Source organism: Vipera berus (genome assembly GCF_964194415.1).
Source record: "Vipera berus genome assembly, chromosome: W".
In the NCBI taxonomy this organism is placed as follows: domain Eukaryota; kingdom Metazoa; phylum Chordata; class Lepidosauria; order Squamata; family Viperidae; genus Vipera; species Vipera berus.
This window is the reverse complement of record NC_138210.1, coordinates 12,228,557-12,251,018: the sequence shown is the minus strand read 5'-3', so window position 1 is coordinate 12,251,018 and position 22,462 is coordinate 12,228,557.

Here is a 22,462-nt window from a genome sequence, read left to right as displayed (position 1 = left end):
AGATGCAAAATGGAGTTTGTAGCATTCTTGTCTGCTTGCTTGTTTGACTGATTATTTGTTTTCTTTCACTAGATGTCAATGCTGCTAACATCGAATGTTATTGCTTGACAAGAGATGAAGAAGTAGCTATTTCATATGTTAAACTGGTGTATTGCTTTAGTTTAAAGTGGGAGGAGGGAAGAGTAGGAATGCACTTTCAAGGCCATTTGTTTCTCTAAAGAAGATAAGGCTTCGGCGGTTCTTCTAACGGAAGGGAAACTGATTCTTTAAATTAATTGGAGAATATGATTAATGACAAAATTAGAAAGGTGGAGAATTGTGTTTTAATATATTGTGCAAGGGACAGAGATTTCAGATTCCAGCTTCCTTCGAGCAAGCATTTGCCGGTGTATCAGGATAATAAAGGACTTTTAAGGTAAACAATGCCTCAGAGTCACTTGAAAAGCCCATACGTCGGAAATTTGACATCAAGCTGGAATCCACACTACTTTTTAAACTAATTAGGGAGTCCTGACCTCCCGTCGCTGTCTCCAAGCTTTGGAGGCAGTCTGGCAAAGAGTTGGGGAAGATCCCATAATGGAGGGAGTAAAATTGCCTGAAGCCAGCTCCCCAGCACCAGCAGCCACCCCAGTGGGGGAAGGGCCAGCAAAGAAGCCGGCAAGGAAAGAGTTTCAGCAATCCTCCCAGCTGGGAGCTAGACCCAAACAACCAGGAGAGTGGATTAAGCCCAGCAGAGACTCCAGGAGCCTCGGAGCAGCCAGGCCAGCTGAGATTGAATACTCAGGTGAGTGGAAAATCCTGTCTGCAGATCAGACTGCTTGCCAGACCCAGGAGTCCCCTGCCAAGCCCTCCAGATCCATAGAGACAGAGGACCCCAGCCTGGGGCCTCTGCAGCAATGGGAGTTTGGGGAGTCCCCACAAGTGAAAGGCCAACAAAATGGTGGAACAATACCTTAGATGCTATGTCTCTTACCAACAAACAAACTCGATCGACCTCCTCCCTTTTGCAGAAGTGGCTTACAATAATTCAGTACATAGCAGCACCGGCTACAGTCCTTTCCGTGTAGCCACAGGGAAAGAATTCAACCCCATACCGGAATACCCTGTTACCCTCCGCTTCCCAGACTCTTGATAATTGGGTGAGGGTTTGGGAAGAAGTTTGGAAAAATACAAAGGTGGCCTTAAAAAAGACTTTTGAGACCTACAAAAAGCAAGCTGACTTTACTTTCTTTTCTATGAGGCATAGATCTTGGTCGCACTTGGACATGGTGTGGATGACGGCCGAGATAAGATCTCTAGCCACTGTGGAAATACAGACTAATTTATGGGCTGATCACAACCCCATAGTGGTGGTATGGGGTGAAGGTAGGATTGGGAAAAGGAGAAGGTGGACCCTTGATGTAACAATATTAAGAGACATAGAATTCCAGCAGTTAATTAAGAGAGAGATGGAGCTTTTTTTTAGGGAGAACGATAATGGGGAGACGTCGTTACAAATCCTTTGGGATATGGCGAAAGCTTATATGCGTGGGGTGGCAATTAAATTTATTGCGAGGAAGAAAAAGGTTAAATTACGGGCAAGGGAGGAGTGGGTAGAGAAATTAAGAGAAGCAGAGGGGGACTTACAACTACACCCATTAGATCAAAGTTTGGGAGAGAAGGTTGATAGAATTAAACATCAGATTACGCTACTAGAACAGGTTGATTTGGCCCAGAAATTTCAAAGTGTCAGGCAGCACCATTTTGAGCATGCTAACAAAGCAGGGAATTGGTTGACTTACCAGTTGAAGAAAGAGAAAGAGAAAAGGTTTATTGACCAACTACAAGATGAGACAGGAGAGATTAGAGTAGATATGGATGGAAAGGAGAATTGCAGAATATTTTTTTTCACGCCTATATTTTGGAGAAGAGATACAGGAGAATAAGATCTTGGACTATCTGACTTACGTGGATCCCCCTGTAGCTCCACAAGACATGAGGGAGCTTTTAAATGAAGAGATAACAGAGGGGGAGATAGAAAGTGTGATTGGGAGTCAAAAGACGGGTAAGACTCCAGGGACAGATGGCTTGCCTGCCGAAATTTATAAATTGCTCTCAGAGACTTTGGTGAAATATTTGAAAGATCTATTTAACACAGTTTTAGAGGAATCTGTAGTTCCCAAATCTTGGTCCTAAGCCTATATCACATTAATTCCTAAAGAAGGCACTGATCACTCACAAATCAAGAATTATAGACCTATCTCCCTTTTAAATACAGATTATAAGATATTTGCTTCTATTATGGCTGGGAGACTTAAAAGATTTTTTAGTAGCTTTATTCATAGTGACCAAAATGGCTTTTTACCATCTAGGCAGATTAGGGCTAACTTGAGAATTATAATCGATGTGCTGGAGTATTATGAGGCCCAACCCGATAAACAGTTAGCATTGGTATTCCTTGATGCCCAAAAGGCATTTGACAAGGTGAATTGGAGGTATCTAAACTGGTTATTGAGGTATATGGATTTTGGTCCAAGGTTTTTGAATACATTCCAGGCGATTTATAAGGAGCAAACTGCCAAAATTTTGATTAATGGAGAGGAATCGGAAGAGGTGAAAATAGCGAGAGGAACGAGGCAAGGCTGTCCTATGTCTCCCTTGTTATTTATTTTATCTTTGGAGCCATTTTTGAGAGCCTTGAGAGGAGACCCAGAAGTTAAAGGGTTGAGGATAAAAGAACAAGAATATAAAGTCCAGGCATTCGCGGATGATTTAGTGTTTATTCTTGAAGAACCTATAAATTCGGGTAAGCGTCTCTTGGAGAAGTTGGAGGAGTATGGAGAGGTGGCAGGGTTACAGATCAACAGAGAAAAAAATGAAAGTTATGGTAAAGAATATGACGATAGCGCAAAGGTTGGAGTTGCAAGGCAAGTTGGGGCTGCAGGTGGAACGTAAGGTAAAATATCTTGGAATCTGGCTCACAGAACGGTGCTCCTCAATTAAAGAAAATAACTATCAAAAATTATTGGTACAAATATCCAAGGACTTGGAGAAGTGGAAGAAATTGTCCCTGTCTCTATTTGGTAGAATAGCATTAATAAAGACGCAGGTTTTGTCAAGATTTCTCTTTCTTTTTCAAACAGCTCCTGTGAAGTTAGACAATTCGTTTTTTAAGAACTTGGAAAGACTTGTTTCTAAATTTGTTTGAGCAAATAAAAAACCTCGGGTTAAAGCTAAGATAATGCAAGGACCAAAGGCAGAGGGAGGACTTGGGCTCCCTAATTGGAAGTATTATTATGTTGCGGCGTTGTTAGTTTGGATAAGGGAGTGGATGACTCTCCAAAATAGGCAGTTGTTAGCGTTAGAGGGACATGATCTATCCCAAGGGTGGCATGCTCATTTGTGGCGGGAGTCAGGAAGCCCACCAAAATATTTTATTAGGCATTATTTGCGTAATATACTATTAGGGGCTTGGTCATTAGTTAGGAAGAAATTTTATATGAGGACACCGTATTGGCTGTCGCCGATGGAAGCATTGACCTACCCTAATGTGTTTAACCCAGAAAAAAGGGTGATTTATAAAGAATTATTGCATTCAAATGGAGAATTAAAATCTAAATCACAATTGCAGGAACAGGGTATCCAGGTAGATTGGTGGGCGTATATGCAGCTTCGCAGTCGGTTTATGAAGGAGAGAGTGGTGCCAGGGATTACTAGAGAAGCTCAAGGATTTGATAAGATTCTTTTCGGGAAAAGTGAGAAGTTGCTGGCAAAATGTCATTCCTTACTATTGGATATGGATGGGTTAAATGAGCTTACAGAGGGCTTTAGGGTCGCCTGGGAAAGGAATCTGGGTTACCAAACTGACCGTGATAATTGGCGGTCCATTTGGGAGAAAAATGTTAGGCTAACGAAATCTACTGCATATAAGGAGGACGTTTATAAGATGATGTTTCATTGGCATCTCCCTCCAGCTAGATTGGGTAAAATGTTTTTGGGTGTGTCCCCAGCATGTTGGAAGTGTGGAGAAAGAGAGGGCACCTATTACCACCAGTGGTGGACCTGCGGCGAAGCGAGGAAGTAATGGCATCGGCTTCATATATGGTTGAATGAGATTTTAGGACATTCTGTTAAATTGACTCCTGAGACGTTTTTGTTAGGCTTAAAACCATACAATCTGAATAGATCTGCATGGTATTTGATGTCGCATTTGTTAACGGCGGCACAGATATTATGGGCTCAATATTGGAAGAATTCTGTTAGTCCTCCCGAGGATCCGTTAATCAAGAAATTTATTGATTGTGCGGAATCGGACCGTTTGACCATGCTGTTGAAAAATAAAGGGGGATACAGATTATTATTTATCTTGGAGACTGTGGTATGAATGGTTGACAAAAAGGGATGGTTACGGGAAGGATTGATTATACAATGTAACAGAAACTTGTCTAAATCATTAGAATGTTTATTATTACGTTTTGTATTTTTTTAAAAAGAATTTTAATAAGCACTGTGATGTATTATTATGATGTAGTTGTGGATGATTTCAATAAAGTATATATATATATATATATATATATATATATATATATATATATATATATATATATATATATATATATATGTGTGTGTGTGTGTGTGTGTGTGTGTGTGTGTGTGTGTGTGTGTGTGTGTGTGATATGTTAACTATTAGATTACCTTGCTAGGCCCCAAACATGGGGCAAATCTTTATTTCCTGTTTTCAGCCTTATCTCAAAGGCCATCGAACAGGCTGTAGTCACACCCGGACAGTTCATATATTTGTGTAAATTACTAACAAAGAATTAAGGGAGGCTGAGATGCATTTCTGACTCATTAGTCTTCATCAGTCAGTCATACCCTTCTGAGATTCGAACCTGGGCTGATTGCACATTAGGCAGTGTTTTAACTCTTGTGCCACAGGTTCTCTCTCGCTTTGTTAGCTTTCTGCAAGGGGAGAGATATGTGTCATATGTTAACTATTAGATTACCTTGCTAGGCCAAACATGGGGCAAATCTTTATTTCCTGTTTTCAGCCTTATCTCAAAGGCCATCGAACAGGCTGTAGTCACACCCGGACAGTTCATATATTTGTGTAAATTACTAACAAAGAATTAAGGGAGGCTGAGATGCATTTCTGACTCATTAGTCTTCATCAGTCAGTCATACCCTTCTGAGATTCGAACCTGGGCTGATTGCACATTAGGCAGTGTTTTAACTCTTGTGCCACAGGTTCTCTCTCGCTTTGTTAGCTTTCTGCAAGGGGAGAGATATGTGTCATATGTTAACTATTAGATTACCTTGCTAGGCCCCAAACATGGGGCAAATCAGTGGGAGGAGGGAAGAGTAGGAATGCACTTTCAAGGCCATTTGTTTCTCTAAAGAAGATAAGGCTTCGGTGGTTGTTCTAACAGAAGGGAAACTGATTATTTAAATTAATTGGAGAATATGATTAATGACAAAATTAGAAAGGTGGAGAATTGTGTTTTAATATATTGTGCAAGGGGTGGAGATTTCAGATTCCAGCTTCCTTCGAGCAAGTTTTTGCTGGTGTATTAGGCTAATAAAGGACTTTTAAGGTAAACAATGCCTCAGAGTCACTTGAAAAGCCCATACATCGGAAACTTGACACTAGAATGAATTGACAGACTCAGAATGTTTGAGGATATATGAAGGTATTTGTCTTTCATACATTCATACATTTAGATTCTTATAAACATTTCTGCAGCAATTCTGAATGTTGGGGTTTTTCTTTTCCTTCAGAATGGGAGGACGACCAGCCATTTCACAGGGTGTGGTAGGATGGAGGGTTTGTTGTCACTGTGTGTTGAGGGGAGAGAGCACGGAGGGAGGCTCAGCTAATCTCAATGTACACATGTTGTACTTTGACAATAAAGGTTTATTATTTCACAATTCCAACAGAGTGCCATGGAGTCCGGGGTGACAGCCAAAAGCCTTCCACAAGCTACGCAGCACGAATGCTGTTAGGAGGTATAATATCTAGCATTTTATCCAACTACAAAACCATTAGTATTATTTTTTAGAAACTAAAGGAAGGAGGGGTGGTATTACATTATTAGGAATGTTGGTGATAGCCTTTTGTTTGTTTGTTTGTTTCACGAGAGCCGGCCTGCAAAAAAGCAAAAATGCATGGAGGTGAACTTCCTGCATCCCCAGCAGGCAGCGATAGTTGTGAATCTATGCCTGTATCTCAACCAGAAGAGGAGATATGTCATTCTATGCCCCGCTACAAGCTATAGAGGCTATTCATAATGCGGTACAGACTCTTTTGAATAATGTTGCTAGGGACATAGGTCCAAACGATTATGTTCAACTTTGGTTGGATGCAGAGGGGCTAAATCATCCTCTCTTTTCTCTTAGGAGGCGTGTGAATGATTTAAATGCTGATGATTTTCTGACCAGTGTTGAAAATCTGCTTCAAAGCAAGGCAGAGATATTGTGGGGGGTGGGGGTAATTTACTATTAGTGGTTACCATTGTGAAGAACAGGGAGGGGGGTGGGCTTAGAAAGTTAAACACTGTACTGCTCAGCAGAGTGCTGAAGAAAAAAAGACAACACCTAGTAGATTTCAATGTGGAAGGTGAATTTCTGTGTTTTGCCAGCTGTTTGCTCTATCTGATTGGTGTGGATGATAGAAATCAAGAAATTATTACCAGGGCCAGGGAACTTCACAGCAGGCTGGGTGTTTCCACAGAAAACAGGATTGACTTTTCTCAGATACACCTCTTTGAAGAAGATTTAAGGGTCACTATAAAGATCTTGTTTTATATGCAGTGCGGGTGGAGGTTTTTTGTCACAGGTAGCCCACAGCAAGAAAAAATAGTGTTTATATTGTTACACGAGAAGCATTACTACAGCATCAAAAATATCAAGGGCTTCCTGGGTGAACGCTATTTCTGTAAATTCTGCCACACACCCTACCACCACAAATTTAGTCACGGCTGTCAATATATCTGCAGAGCATACCTCAAGCAAGAATGTCAGGAGGTGGAGGCAGAGAAGACGCGCTGCTGTAGATGCAAAGTTCTTTGCCGGTCTAAGGTGTGTCTTGAAAGACACACACAACTCGCTAGGGAGGGGAAGGTTGACTGTAAGAATAAAGCATATTGTGAAATGTGTGGGGTTTACATCTTTACCCCCCACAAAAAGTGAAAGGAAATCAAGTGCGGACAGTGCTCTGAGAAGGTTGAAAGCTTGGATGGGCATTTATGCTTTCTAAAATCGTTGGTCTGACCGGGAATTGGCGAAAGATACATCATTTATGATTTTGAATGCTGTCAAGAGACAGGAACCCATATACCTAATTATGTCTACACCAGGGATATGTTGAAGGAGTGGTATGATAAAGACATTGTGAGTTGGGATTGTTATGGTGTTAGATGCCTGGAACAGTTTGTAAAGGAGTTTATAAATCTTAATTTTAAAGGATGTACTTTTATCGCTCACAACTCCAAAGGTTATGAAAGGTACCTACAGGTGAAACTCGGAAAATTAGAATATCGTGCAAAAGTTCATTTATTTCAGTAATGCAACTTAAAAGGGGAAACTAATATACAGGTGAAACTTGAAAAATTAGAATATCGTGCAAAAGTTCATTCATTTCAGTAATGCAACTTAAAAGGGGAAACTAATATATGAGATAGACTCATTACATGCAAAGCAAGATAGTTCAAGCGGTGATTTGTCATAATTGTGATGATTATGGCGTACAGCTCATGAAAACCCCAAATCCACAATCTCAGAAAATTAGAATATTACATGCAATCAATAAAACAAGGAATGTACATAGAACTATATCGGACCTCTGAAAAGTATAAGCATGCATATGTACTCAGTACTTGGTTTGCAGCAATTACTGCCTCAATGCGGCCTGGCATGGAAGCTATCGGCCTGTGGCACTGCTGAGGTGTTATGGAAGACCAGGATGCTTCAATAGCGGCTGTAGTGTAGGCGACTAAAAGCATACACAGGATGTCAGCACAGCAGGGGGCTGGACAGCTCCAGGCTATAACCGCTTTTGGCGAGAAAGCCTGGTTTGAAATAGCCTGACAGCCCAGGGGCATGGTCAGCTCTGGCGGGAAGCCAGGGTTTAAATCTATTGGCCACCTGCACTGGCGGGAAGCCCAGGTTTGAATCCATTGGATGGTATTCACCTGGGCAGGTATAAAGATACGCCAGGTAAAACCCTTTCCCCAGCTTCGTTCCTGACCTCAATAAAGAAGTACTACCCAGCTGAGTGTCCGTCTCTGTGTGTGACCACGCAACTTTACACTGGCGACGAAGGTGGGATCCTGCACTGGACATCGCTAGCCGCGGACGAGACCCCATCGGCAGCACCGGATCTGGACGCAGGACGACCCGAGACAGCAGAATGACACAGCTGGGTCAGTATCCCCTTTTTAATAGCAACCGTCCCGAAGAGTGGGAAGCCTTCGTGGGACAGCTCGAGTGTTATCTAAGGGCGAACGGGGTTAAGGAGGACCGGCAGAGAGCGGCGGCACTGCTCTGCAGCTGCGGAACAGAAACATACCAGCTGGCGGTCGGTCTCTGCTCACCCGATGACGTCCACACCATCGGGTACAACGAACTGCTGGCAAAAATGACCGAACACTTCAGACCAGACATGTCCAAGATCGCGTGGAGGTATCGTTTCGAAAAACGGGACCAACGCCCAGGTGAGTCTGCTAAACAATATATGGCCGCCCTAAGGCAAGTAGCCTGTCTCTGCAATTTTGAGAATTTAGAAATCAGGCTATGGAATCGTATCATCCGTGGGTTGCAGGATCGGAAGCTATGGCAGAAGTTGTTCGCAAAGCAAAAGCTAACCCTGAGAGACGTTCAGGAGGAGTTCCTAGCCTGGGACGTGGCCGAGGAGTCTGACATGAGGGAAAGCGGATCCATCCACCAGCTGAGCGGCTGCAGTGAGGCAGAAGGGGCAGCATCCGAAGTGGACGCCATACACCAAAACCCTCGACCCGTCACCTCCACCCGAGACAACTTGAGGAAGCCAAGACCAGCCGCGATGGACCTGAGGTACCAGGAGTGCAGGTGCGGAGCAAACACACCCCGGTCTACCCAACTCCCTGGCTACAGTGTGAACCGGCCCCGGTCTATCCAGCATTGCGGTTGCGACCCCCAGTCTACCCAGCACGGCGGCTGTGGGCAAACCCGGTCTACCCAGTGTTCCGGCTGCAGCACAAACAGCTCCCAATCTACCCGTTGTGCAAGCTGCGGAGGACAGCACCCCCGGTCTACCTGCCGGTTCAAATCGCCGAAGTGCCGGGCGTGTGGAAAGACCCGGCACATCGCGTCGGACTGCAGGAGCAAGCAACGGGACAGCCTGCATGAAGTGGAAGCGGAGTTCCAGTCTGCTACAGGTACCGGGGAATGGTTGCAGAGACTGACGGTCAGCCACACGGAGGGAAAGGCAGCTGTTTGCTCAACAGGGGGTCTTCCGACACTCACCCCAAAAATAAAATTAAGGGTGAAACTGCAAGGGATCCCCTGCACGATGGAACTGGACTCAGGGTCAGCCGTGTCAATCATCTCTGCCAGAACGTTTAAAAAAATTTGCGAGCGGAGCGGCCAGCGGGTTCCCTTGAGGCCATCCAGACTGACCCTCTCTGACTTTCAAAATTCACCAATTAACGTTCGGGGGGAGGCGTCGGTGATGGTACAGTACAGGGGGTTCGTGGGCAAATTGAATGTATTGGTCGTAGAAGGGCAGCGAACCAGCCTCGTGGGGTTAGGGTGGTTCAAAGTGCTGGGCATTGGAATCACGGGGATTCACCAGACGCGGAGCTGCCATTCCCTTGAATCTGTCTGCAAAGATTTTGCAGACGTGTTTGATGAGCAGTTAGGAAGATACACCGGCCGCCGAATTTCATTTAAATTAAACCCCCAGGTTCAGCCCATCAGAATGAAGGCTAGGAGAGTCCCGTTTGCGTTAAAGCACAAAATAGAGCGGGAATTGGATAAGCTGGTAGACCAGGGGGTATTTATTTATTTATTTATTTATTTATTTATTTTATTACATTTATATACCTCCCTTTCCCGAAGGACTCAGGGCGGTTTACAGGGTGATTAAAAAACCAAAATACAAAAGTTAAAAACAAATTTTAAAAAAAATATATTTGTCCCTGCATAAATAAAACCCCAGTTAAAATAAGATTAATCCTCAGCCTGGGCCAGAGAGCTCGAAGAGCCAGGTCTTCAGGCCCCGGCGGAATGAACGGAGGTCGGGGGCAGTCCTCAGCTCCACTGGCAGCTGGTTCCAAAGGGCAGGCGCCCCCACTGAGAAGGCCCTATCCCTGGGTGTTACCCGCCGGTAATCTCTTACCGGTGGCACCCTGAGAAGACCCTCCCTGTGGGAGCGCACTGGACGAAGGGAACTTGATGCCGTCAGCAGGTGTTCCCTCAGATATCCCGGACCCAAGCCATTTAGGGTTTGCACCAGCACCTTGAATCTCACCCGGAGGGCAACCGGAAGCCCAGTCGATGGAGCGGAATGGGAAACCCCCATCGTAACGCCTCTCAAGGCAAATGGTGAGGTCTGTATTTGCGCCGACTATAAGGGGACCATTAACCGAGCTCTGAGCACCCACTCCTACCTGGTCCCCGCAGTTAGCAGCATCCTCGCGTCCCTGCAAGGCGGGTCGGTGTTTGCAAAGCTGGATCTTGCTCAAGCTTACCAGCAGCTACCGGTCGACCCGGAGGCTGCTAAAGCACAAACGATAGTCACACACAAGGGGGCGTTCCGGGTAGACCGGCTGCAGTTCGGGGTAAGTGTGGCTCCGGGAATTTTTCAAGAGGTTATGGAAAAGACCCTCAAGGGGATACCAGGGGTTTGCCCATACTTTGATGACGTCCTAATTGCAGGTAGCTCTGAGGACGTTTTGGCAAACCGCCTAAAAGCAATGTTAGAAAGGTTTAGGGCTGCAGGACTGAAACTCAAGAGGGACAAGTGCAAGATTGGGGTGAAGGAGACAGAGTTCCTAGGGTTCAGGATCGATGCTCAAGGCATCCATCCAGCTGCATCCAAGGTCAGGGCAATCAAAGAAGCCCCAATTCCACAGAATAAGTCAGAGTTGCAGGCATTCCTGGGCCTGCTCAACTTTTATCACACCTTCCTGCCACACAAAGCAACTATAGCAGAGCCCTTACACAGGTTGCTTGACAAACAATCACCCTGGGTCTGGTCTGCCACACACACAAACGCATTCAACACACTAAAAAACCTGTTAGCAGGCAATGCCACGGTTACACATTTCAGGGAAAACAAGCCAATATGTATTGCGTGTGATGCATCCCCCTATGGGATTGGGGCAGTCCTCAGCCATTTAGAGGAGGATGGAACTCAAGCCCCCATCGCATACTACTCCAAGACCCTGTCAGCTGCAGAAAGGAACTACGCACAGATCGATAAGGAGGCACTGGCAGTGGTCGCAGGAGTAAAGAAGTTCCATGATTACCTGTATGGTAGGGACTTCCTAATATACACGGACCATAAGCCACTGTTAGGGTTGTTCACAACTGAAAAGCAGACACCACAAATTCTGTCACCCAGGATGCTACGCTGGTCCATTTTTCTGTCAGCATATTCATGCAAGCTGGTACACAGGCCAGGCAAAGAGATGGGGCACGCAGATGGCCTCAGCAGACTTCCCCTAAGGGATACTGAGCCAGACCCCGCTCCTGCTGTCCAAATATTGGCAATACAGGAGCTGCCAGAATGCCCCCTCAACGCTAAGGACATAGCCACAGAGACCCCCAAGGACAAAGTCCTGAGCAGGGTACAATCGTGGGTGAGCAGTGGGTGGCAGGACAAATCACCAGGGCAAGAGTTCATTGCATACTTTTCCAGAAGACATGAAATATCAACACACAAGGGATGTCTTTTGTGGGGGAGTAGAGTCATAATTCCCAAAGGGCTAAGAGAAAGAGTCCTTCAGTCACTGCACGAGGGCCACCCAGGAGTAGTAAGGATGAAGGCTCTGGCAAGGAGCTACCTGTGGTGGCCAGGGTTAGACAAGGAGATAGAAGGGGTAGTAGCTGGGTGCTACACATGCCAGAGGTCATGGCCCGAACAGCCACATGCACCAGTACACAAGTGGGAGGAAACACACACCCCATGGTCCAGGGTGCACACAGACTATGCGGGCCCATTCCAAGGACACACATTCCTGGTAGTGGTAGACAGCCATTCGAAATGGCTGGAGGTGGTGCCTGTGGGCAACATGACCTCAGCAGGAACCATTCAGGCATTAAGGGGGCTGTTTGCAACCCATGGTCTTCCAGATGTAATCATGTCAGATAATGGAACACAATTTACTTCGTCGGATTTTCAGGTGTTCCTGAGGACCTTGGGGATTAGACACGCCACCTCAGCCCCCTTCCACCCAGCCAGTAATGGGTTGGCAGAAAGATTCGTGCGCACAACCAAGGACGCCCTCAAGCACATTGTTCAGGGGGAATGGAAGCAACGGCTGGCCACCTTTCTTCTTCACCAACACTCAACACCCTGCTCCGCAACTGGCAAAAGCCCAGCTGAACTCAGATGGGGCAGATGTCTGATAACAACACTGGACAGGCTACACCCAGACAGAGTAGCAGCAGACGTCGGAACCCCTAATATCAGGAAAGTCTTCAACACTGGGGATTCCATATGGGCAAGGAACTATAGCTCAGGTCACCCATGGGTGCCAGAGGAAATACTAGACCAAACAGGGCCCCTATCCTACAAGGTAAGGGTGGAGGGGGGACTCCTGTGGAAAAGGCATCTGGACCAGCTAAGGAAAAGGGCTCCTGAAAGGGTTTTTGAGGACACACTGGGGTCTGAGGCGGAGGAGGAATCACCAACACAAGCATACAGGAGGGCTACCAGAGGGTCACAAGGGCAACTCTACGGCAGGCAGGAAACCAGCAGTGGAGACAGGGAAACACTGAACCCAAACAAAGGAAGGGAACAGCATTATTATCAAAGCAGCCAGCTAAACCCCAGCAACACACAATTCCCTGGAACGACAACACACGCACACACACACCACAATCCACCACCTCTACAGCAACCAGGAGAAACAGGAGACAGCACCACACCATCGAGTGAACCGGTCCTAAGACGGTCAAGCAGGGCCCACAAGTCTCCAAGCTATCTCTCTGACTATGTCCGTTCCTAAGGGGGGAGGAAGTTGGAAATGTCAAAATAATAATAGAATGTAACAAATTGTACATAGTTAATAAAATTGTATATAGTTAGGGAGAAAAAATGGAAAGGGGATAAACCCTCACTATGGGGGAAGGGGTGTAGTGTAGGCGACTAAAAGCATACACAGGATGTCAGCACAGCAGGGGGCTGGACAGCTCCAGGCTATAACCGCTTTTGGCGGGAAAGCCTGGTTCGAACTAGCCTGACAGCCCAGGGGCATGGTCAGCTCTGGCGGGAAGCCAGGGTTTAAATCTATTGGCCACCTGCACTGGCGGGAAGCCCAGGTTTGAATCCATTGGATGGTATTCACCTGGGCAGGTATAAAGATACGCCAGGTAAAACCCTTTCCCCAGCTTCGTTCCTGACCTCAATAAAGAAGTACTACCCAGCTGAGTGTCCGTCTCTGTGTCTGACCACGCGACTTTACAGCGGCCTTCAGCTGTTCTGCATTGTTTGGTCTCATGTCTCTCATCTTTCTCTTGGCAATGCCCCATAGATTCTCTACGGGGTTCAGGTCAGGCGAGTTTGCTGGCCAATCAAGCACAGTAATCCCATGGTCATTGAACCAGGTTTTGGTGCTTTTGGCAGTGTGGGCAGGTGCCAAGTCCTGCTGGAAAATGAAGTCAGCATCCCCATAAAGCTCGTCTGCAGAAGTAAGCATGAAGTGCTCCAAAATCTCCTGGTAGACAGCTGCATTGACCCTGGACTTAGTGAAGCACAGCGGACCAACACCAGCAGATGACATGGCTCCCCAAATCAACACAGACTGTGGAAACTTCACACTGGACTTCAAGCATCTTGCAGTGTGTGCCTTTCCATTCTTCCTCCAGACTCTGGGTCCTTGGTTTCCAAATGAGATGCAAAGGTTGCTCTCATCAGAAAAGAGGACTTTGGACCACTGAGCAACAGACCAGATCTGTTTTTCTTTAGCCCAGGAAAGACGCTTCTGACGTTGTTTGTTGTTCAGGAGCGGCTTGACAAGAGGAATACGACATTTTTCATGAGCTGTATGCCATAATCATCACAATTATGACAAATCACGGCTTGAACTATCTTGCTTTGTATGTAATGAGTGTATCTCATATATTAGTTTCCCCTTTTAAGTTGCATTACTGAAATAAATGAACTTTTGCACGATATTCTAATTTTTCGAGTTTCACCTGTAGTACTGAGGCAGCTGATCCGTGAAAAGGTTAGGGTTCAACTTATAAGTCGGGGGGGAAACTGCTGTGTATTACCCTTCCAGATTATAAGATTCGGTTTATTGATAGTCTTTCATTTTTACCCCTTAAATTAAGCAAATTACCCAAAGCTATGGGGTTTCAAGGCAGCAAAGGATATTTCCCCCACTTGTTCAATACAATGGCCAATCAAGACTACGTGGGACTACACCCTGAAGCCAAGTATTATAGCCCTGAAACCATGATGCCTGGGGAGAGAGAAGAATTCATGAAATGGCACGCTGCTAATACAGGTGCTGTGTTTAAACTAAAGAAGGCTCTGGCTTACTATTGCAGACAAGATGTAGATATATTAAGAGAGGCCTGTATTCGATTTAGGGAACAGGTGATGGAAATGACTGAGCTTGAGTTTCTCAAGAGGGGGTGGGGGGGATATTGTTGAGGAGATAGACATTCGATGCATTGACCCCTTCCAATATATCACATTGGCATCGGTCTGCATGGCACAGTACCGGTTCATGTATTTGAAGAGCGATACCATTGCGTTAGCACCTTTGGACAGTTATCACAAGACACAGAAAAGGTATTCATCTCCAGCAATTCAGTGGTTGATGCATATAGAGCGCACTGAGAATCTCAGTATTCAGCATGCTCTGAAGGGGGGTGAAAAGAAAGTAGGCTAATATTTTTTGTATGGTTTTGTTGTCATAAATGGAACTCCCACAGCTTTTGAATTTCACGGTTGTTTTTTTCATGGGTGCCCTGTCTGCTACTCTGAAAAAGACTTCAACAAATTACTTGATTTAACATATGGTAGCCTGCACAACCATACTAGGATTAAAGAAGAGTACCTCAGGAGCCAGGGTTATGCTGTGCGTTGCATCTGGGAACACGAATGGAGGGCCTTGGTGGAGGCTGACACCTCTTTGAAGCAGTTCCTTGTTGAGAATAATCTCCCAACTCCTTTGAATCCTTGAGATGCTTTTTTTGGTGGCAGAACAAATGCCACATGCCTGTACTACAAACCAAAACCTGGTGAACAAATCTTATACTACGATTTCACCAGTTTGTACCCTTTTGTGAATAAGACCAAGGAGTACCCAATTGGCCATCCACAAATCATCTACCAAAACTTTGGGGACATAAAGCAATATTTTGGGTTAGCCACAGTCAAAGTGTACCCGCCAAGGAATCTCTATTTCCCTGTCCTACCCCACAAATCGGGGCAAATTAATGTTTAGTTTGTGTGCAACCTGCACAGAAAAACTGCAAACCACCCCCTGTAAACACAGTGATGAGGAAAGAGCTCTGACTGGGACATGATGTACTGTTGAATTGAATGTAGCTTTAGAAAAAGGTTACAGAATTGTTGAAATCTATGAGATCTGGCATTTTGAAATAACATCAAATGAGCTATTTTCAGGTTATATGAACACGCATCTCAGACAGAAACAGGAAGCCAGTGGTTACCCTGACTGGTGCAAAACAGAACAGGATAAAGAGCAATATATTCAGGATTATGAAAAGATGGAAGGTGTCTGTAATGTGGTGGGTCTGACGCAAGGAAGAGACGCCAGCCGGAGTACGTGTTCAGCTCTTTATTGTGGGGGGTTCGTACTGGAGAACAAGGGCTACCTGGCCTCCTTATATATCTGGCCAGGTAGGCGGCTAGCCAATGGGGTTGGCCCTAGGTTTCCCGCCGAAACTGGGTTTCCCGCCAAAACTGTCCAGGCCAACGCCCCCTGGTGGCTGCTGCTATGCAGATGCCTGCACCTGGATACATAACACCCCTCCCCCCTTAGAGAAGAACCTCCTTATTAACTATAACACACATAACTATTTACAATGCATGCATAATACATAACAACGCGTTGAGGTCACTTGCACAGATAGTCTGCTAGGTACGCAGGTGTCCTGTGGGGTCTGGTGGACCGTCTGGGTGTGGCTTCTCCCTGGCCCAGCACATCTGGCTCGCGGTGCTCCTGCACTGGGTTAAGTCCGGCTGCCAGGTTCCTGCCACCGATGATGCCCTGCTGCTGCTGCAGGGCTGGCTGCAGGAGGCCATCTTCTTCTAGTTCAGGGTCCGTGTGGTTTCCAGTTGGTCTGGCCTCTTCTGGGGTGTGATTGTGATTGTCCGGTTTGGCGTGTGTGGTGCACTCAGGGACCCTTCCTCTGAGCTGGTCTATGTGTCGCCTGATGTGTCGATCCCCCTCCACCCCTACGATGTAGGATAGAGGCCCCGTTTTGTCAACCACTGTCCCCGGAATCCATGTGTGTCCTGCCCCGTAGTTTCTTACCCAAACTGGGTCCCCCACATTGAGCAGCCTATGTGCAGGTGGCTTCTTAGTGTGTGCCGCCACCCGGTCAGGGTGCAGCCGATCAAGTTTGGTGATGAGGCGCCGTCCCCATCGTAGTTCTGCTGGGCTCTTTCCGGTGGCAACGCATGGTGTGGTGTGTTGTGCGAGCAAAAATTTGCCAGCCTGTGATGCCAGTCTCCGCTGATGATGCGCCGGAGTGCATCTTTGGTCGTCCTTACCATCCATTCAGCTTGCCCGTTAGTCGACGGGTGGAAGGGCGCGGAGGTGACGTGTCTAATTCAATTCGCCTTCAAGTACGACTCGAAATCATTAGCGGTAAACTGAGGCCTGTTATCAGACACAATTATATCGGGGAGGCCGTGTGTGGCAAAGAGGGCTCGGAGCACCTGGATTGTCCTTGCTGAGGTCATGTTGGGGACAGGAGCTACCTCCAACCACTTAGAGTGGCTATCCACTACCACTAGGAACAGTTGGCCCTGGAAGGGCCCCACATAGTCAATGTGGATGCGGGACCAGGGTGTGTGTGTGGCCTCCCACTTGTGCACGGGGGCGTGTGGCATCTCTGGCCTGGATCTCTCCTCAATGTCCTTGTCCAACCCTGGCCACCAGAGATAACTCCTGGCCAGTGCCTTCATCCTGACCACCCCCGGATGCCCCTCGTGCAGAGACTCCAACACCCTGCCCCGGAATGCTGTGGGAATGATGACCCTGCTACCCCAAAGGAGGCAACCCCGATGTGTGGATATCTCGTGTCGCCTGGTGAAGAATGCCTGGAATTCGGGTCCTGGGGACTTGTCCTGCCAGCCTGTGCAAACCCACGAGTGTACCCTGCTCATGATGTTGTCTGAGACTGTCTTGGCTGCAATGTCCTTGGCATGTACTGGGCATTCTGGTAGTTCCTGCAGGGCTAGGATCTGTGTTGCTGGGGCCGGGTCTGGTTCCGGGGTGTCTATGGGTAGCCTACTAAGGCCGTCTGCGTGGCCCATCTCCTTCCCTGGCTTGTGCACCAGCTTGCAATTGTATGCTGCAACAAAGATGGACCACCGGAGCATTCTGGGAGATAGAATTTGGCGGGTCTGCTTGTCTGTTGTGAACAGGCCAAGCAGTGGTTTGTGATCTGTGTAAATTGTGAACTCCCTGCCGTATAGATAATCATGGAACTTTTTTACCCCTGCCACTATTGCCAGGGCTTCCTTATCTATTTGGGCGTAGTTCCTCTCTGCTCCAGACAGCGTTCTGGAATAGTAGGCAATTGGAATTTGGGCCCCTGAAGGTTCCAGGTGGCTTAGGACAGCGCCCACGCCATAAGGGGACGCATCGCATGTGATGCAAATGGGCTTGGACTCTATAAAATGTGTTACTGTGGATTTGTCTGACAGGAGCGCTTTTAAGGCTCTGAAACTCTGGTCGTGGATGGGGGTCCAGGTCCATGCTGCCTTCTTGTCCAATAACCTGTGTAATGGTTCTGCTATTGCTGCCTTGTGTGGAAGGAAGGTGTAGAAATTGAGCAGACCCAGGAATGCCTGTAGCTCTGCTTTGTTCCTAGGTGTGGGTGCCAGCTTGATTGCCCTTACCTTGGACTCCGTGGGGTGAATTCCCTTGGCATCTACCCTGAACCCCAAAAATTCCGTGGAAGGAACACCAATGCTGCACTTTTCCCTCTTCAGTTTGAGGCCAGCAGCGCGCAGTCTGGTCAGAACCTCCCTAAGCCTACCTGCCAGTTCTTCAGCTGATGCTCCTGCAATCAGGACGTCATCAAAATAGTGGCAGACTTCTGGGATGCCCTTGAGGGTTTTTCCCATGATCTCCTGGAAAATGCCAGGAGCTACGCTGATCCCAAACTGCAGTCTGTTTACCCTGAAGGCTCCCCTGTGAGTTACTATCGTCTGAGTGTCAGCTGTTGCCCTGGTGACCGTGAGCTGTTGGTACGCCTGTGCAAGATCGAGCTTCGCAAAGATGGCGCCGCCTTGGAGGGAAGCGAGAACGTGGCTGACCGTGGGGACCGGGTAAGCGTGCGGGTTTAGGGCGCAGTTCACCGAGCATTTGTAGTCGGCGCAGATCCTCACATCCCCGTTGGGCTTAAGTGGGGTGACTATCGGGGTCTCTCACTCTCCCCCATCTACGGGCTCTAAGATTCCCTGGGCCACTAGCTTGTCCAGTTCGCGCTTGATTTTATGCTTGAGCGCGAAGGGTACTCGCTGCCGCCTGACCCTAATGGGGGCGACGCTCGGGTTCAATTTGAACGAGATGGGGGGCCCTGTGTACTTCCCCAGCTTTCCATCAAAGACATCTGCAAACTCCTTGCAGACGGCCTCGATGGATTCTCCCTGGATCCGGTGGATCCCCGTGTCCGCAACTCCCAGGGGCTCAAACCAGTCTAGGCCGACTAGACTGGCTCTCCGGCCCTCTACCACCACTACCTCCAGGTGCTCCTCACGACTCTTAAACCCCACGGAAATGGTGGCCTCCCCCTTTACCTTGACTGGCGTGTTTTGGAAGTCGGTCAGCGCTAATTTTGAGGGCCGTAATTGAATCCGCTGCTTGCTCCGGCTGTTAATGTAATTAAAGGTCTCGTCAGAAATGACGGAGACCGCAGAGCCGGAGTCAAGTTCCATGTTGCAGGGAACGCCCTGCAAGCGGATTGTTAATCTAATTTTTGGTCTGAGCAGCCAGAGGCTACCCGTGTGGTGTATGCCCAGCCGGCTCTCGACATAGCCAATTTTAATTTGGATCGGGGCCCCAGTACCTCTCAATGGCGACTCCTCCCGGCACAGCTCGTGGATCTCCTCTTGGGGGTGGCGACTACGACAGACCGCGGCTATGTGGCCTGTCTTCTTGCAGGCCCAACACATGGCCGACCAGAACTTACAGAGGCTGCACATGTGGTTTCCGCCGCAGCCTGCGCACTTCTGCGAGTTGTTGGCTGGCTTGGGCTTGTCCGGGCGCCCACCTCGTTGGTCGGGGGTCGACTTCCGCCTGAGGAGGTCAATGCTTTGTTCGTCCTCCTCGTCCTCGGCTGAGATGACTTGCTGGTGGATGCTGGCCGTCTGGCTGCCGGTTCTGGACTGCTGGACAGCCTGGACAGCCCCGCAGGCCGCTTCATGGGCCAGGATGGCGTCCTGGGCCTCCTGGAGCGAGATCTCGTCTTTTGTGAACAGGCGCTCCTGCACCCTCGTGTCTCGTAGGCCGCAAACCAGCCTGTCGTGTAGCCGCTCCTCCAGGTTTGAAAATTTGCAGGCGACGGCGGCTTCTCACAGGGCGGCGATATAGTCGGCCCCGGACTCATCAGGACGCTGGTCCCTCTTCTCAAACTGTGACCTCGAAGCCAGTTTGGACATGCGGGGCCAGAAATTTGCATTTAGCTTATTGACGAGGTCCCGGTAAGAGACGTTTTCTATGGCCTCCGGGGCGAACAGGTTTGCGGCGACCTCGAGGAGTGCGGGTCCGCCTATGCAGAGCAGGGCTGCCGCCTTTGAGCCGTCCTCCGAGATCTGATTAAATCTCATGTACAGCTCAGGGTGCGACAGGTACCGGGCCCATTTCTCTGGGTGGCGGGTGTCGAACTCGCGGGGTTGCCCTGTTTGTGCCATAGCTCTTCTGTCGGTTTCTGTGGCGTGTGGTTCCGTTGCTTGTTGCAGTGGCCGGAGCCAGTCTCGGGTCTCTCGCGGTGGCTGGTCGCGGTGGCTGGCGGTCGCGTTGGGGAAAAGGAAAAGATTCCTCTTTTCCTTCAGCTCGCGGTGCGTTCCCCTAGTAACTTCAGCTCTTCTGTCGGCAGTATCCCACCTTCGTCGCCACTGTAATGTGGTGGGTCCAACACAAGGAAGAGACGCCAGCTGGAGTACGTGTTCAGCTCTTTATTGTGGGGGGTTCATACTGGAGAACAAGGGCTACCTGGCCTCCTTATATACCTGGCCAGGTAGGCGGATAGCCAATGGGGTTGGCCCTAGGTTTCCTGCCGAAACTGGGTTTCCCGCCAAAACCGTCCAGGCCAACGCCCCCTGGTGGCTGCTGCTATGCAGATGCCTGCACCTGGATACATAACAGTGTCCGCTTACAATGTGACCACATTGAAGTAAATCCTGCTAAAAGGCAGATTGCCAAACTCTTCTTAAACTCGCTGTGGGGCACGTTTGGTCAGAGCACCAACCATCTGCCCACATCCGTGGTAACAAACCCTGAGGAGCTTTTCAAATATCTTTTTGTACCCTATTACGATGTTTCCTCATGCGAGTTTGTGGATACGGAGACAGCCGTTGTGACGTGAAAAACATCCAAGAACCACCCCACCAAAACCACTTGCACTAATGTATTCATTGCCAGTTTTACAACGGCTTATGCACGGCTGGAATTATACAGGCTACTGAATGGGCTGGGCAATAGGTGCCTGTACCATGACACTGATTCAGTCATTTTTATAAGTAGAGAGGGGGGTGGACACCTCCTTTGGGTGATTATTTAGGTCAACTGACAAGTGAGATTCTGCCAAACACTATGATAACAGAGTTTGTTGCGGCCGGTCCCAAAACGTATGCTTATGCTTTGTCCAACGGTGAAGCGGTGCTAAAAGTGAAGGGAATCACACTAAACTGCGGTAATAGCAATAAGGTTAATTTTGACAGCTTAAAAGATTTGGTAGATGATTATTGTCTGTCTAGTGCAGACAGAAAAAAAGAGATCAGGGTAGAACAGTTGGGGATTGTTAGGGTTAAGAAACAGTGGACCCTAGAAACAAGAGTCCTCCGTAAAACTCTAAAAGTAGTGTATAATAAAAGATTATTAAATAGTGAAGATTACTGTACGGTGCCTTACGGCTATTAAGGATGATGGAAAATATTGCACAATTTGTACACCCTTTCTCCTGTATTATAAGTGGGCCATCCAATTCTGGCAAATCTTTTTTTATCAAACAAATGTTAGAACATGGCAATGTCGCGTTGTCTCAAATGCCTCAAAATATTGTATGGTTTTACAGCTGCTGGCAACCTCTGTACAAAATGAAATGAACCTTTATTGTCAAAGTACAACTATGTGTACATTGAGATTAGCTGAGCCTCCCTTTGTGCTCCCACCCCCCAACACACAGTGACAACAAACCCTCCATCTTACTACACCATGTGAACCAACTACACCACACACCGGCCTCCCAAGTCAATTCTGCATAAAATTCACAAAAGTTATTTCTCATTCAAAAGCCTAACAGCCCACGGATAAAAGCTGTTTTTCAGCCTGTTGGTGCGGCTGGCTATACTCCTATATCTCCTACCCGATGGTAGGAGAGTAAAGAGATACCGTCAAGGGTGTGAGTCATCCCTGAGAATTTTCCTCACTCTTCCAAGGCAACGAGCCCTGGCGATGTCATCCAGTGGTGTCAGGGGACAGCCCACAATGTCTTGTGCTGTACTCACCACCCTCTGTAATACTTTCCTATCCGTAGCTGTCAGACCAGCATACCAAACCACAATACCATACGGGAGGACGCTCTCTATAGTAGACCGGTAAAAGAGGGTCATTAGCCATTGTTCTACCCTGTTCTTCCGCAAGACCCTGAGAAAGTGAAGCCTCTGTTGGGCCTGTCTAGCCACCTTGGTTGTATTAACTTTCCAGGTCAGATCTTCACAGAGGTAGACTCCCAGAAATTTAAAGGAGGAAACTCTCTCCACACAGCCCTCCCCAATGTAAAGTGGGGCAGGTTCCTCCTTTTTCCTCCGGAAGTCTAGCACCATCTCTTTCGTCTTGCCGATGTT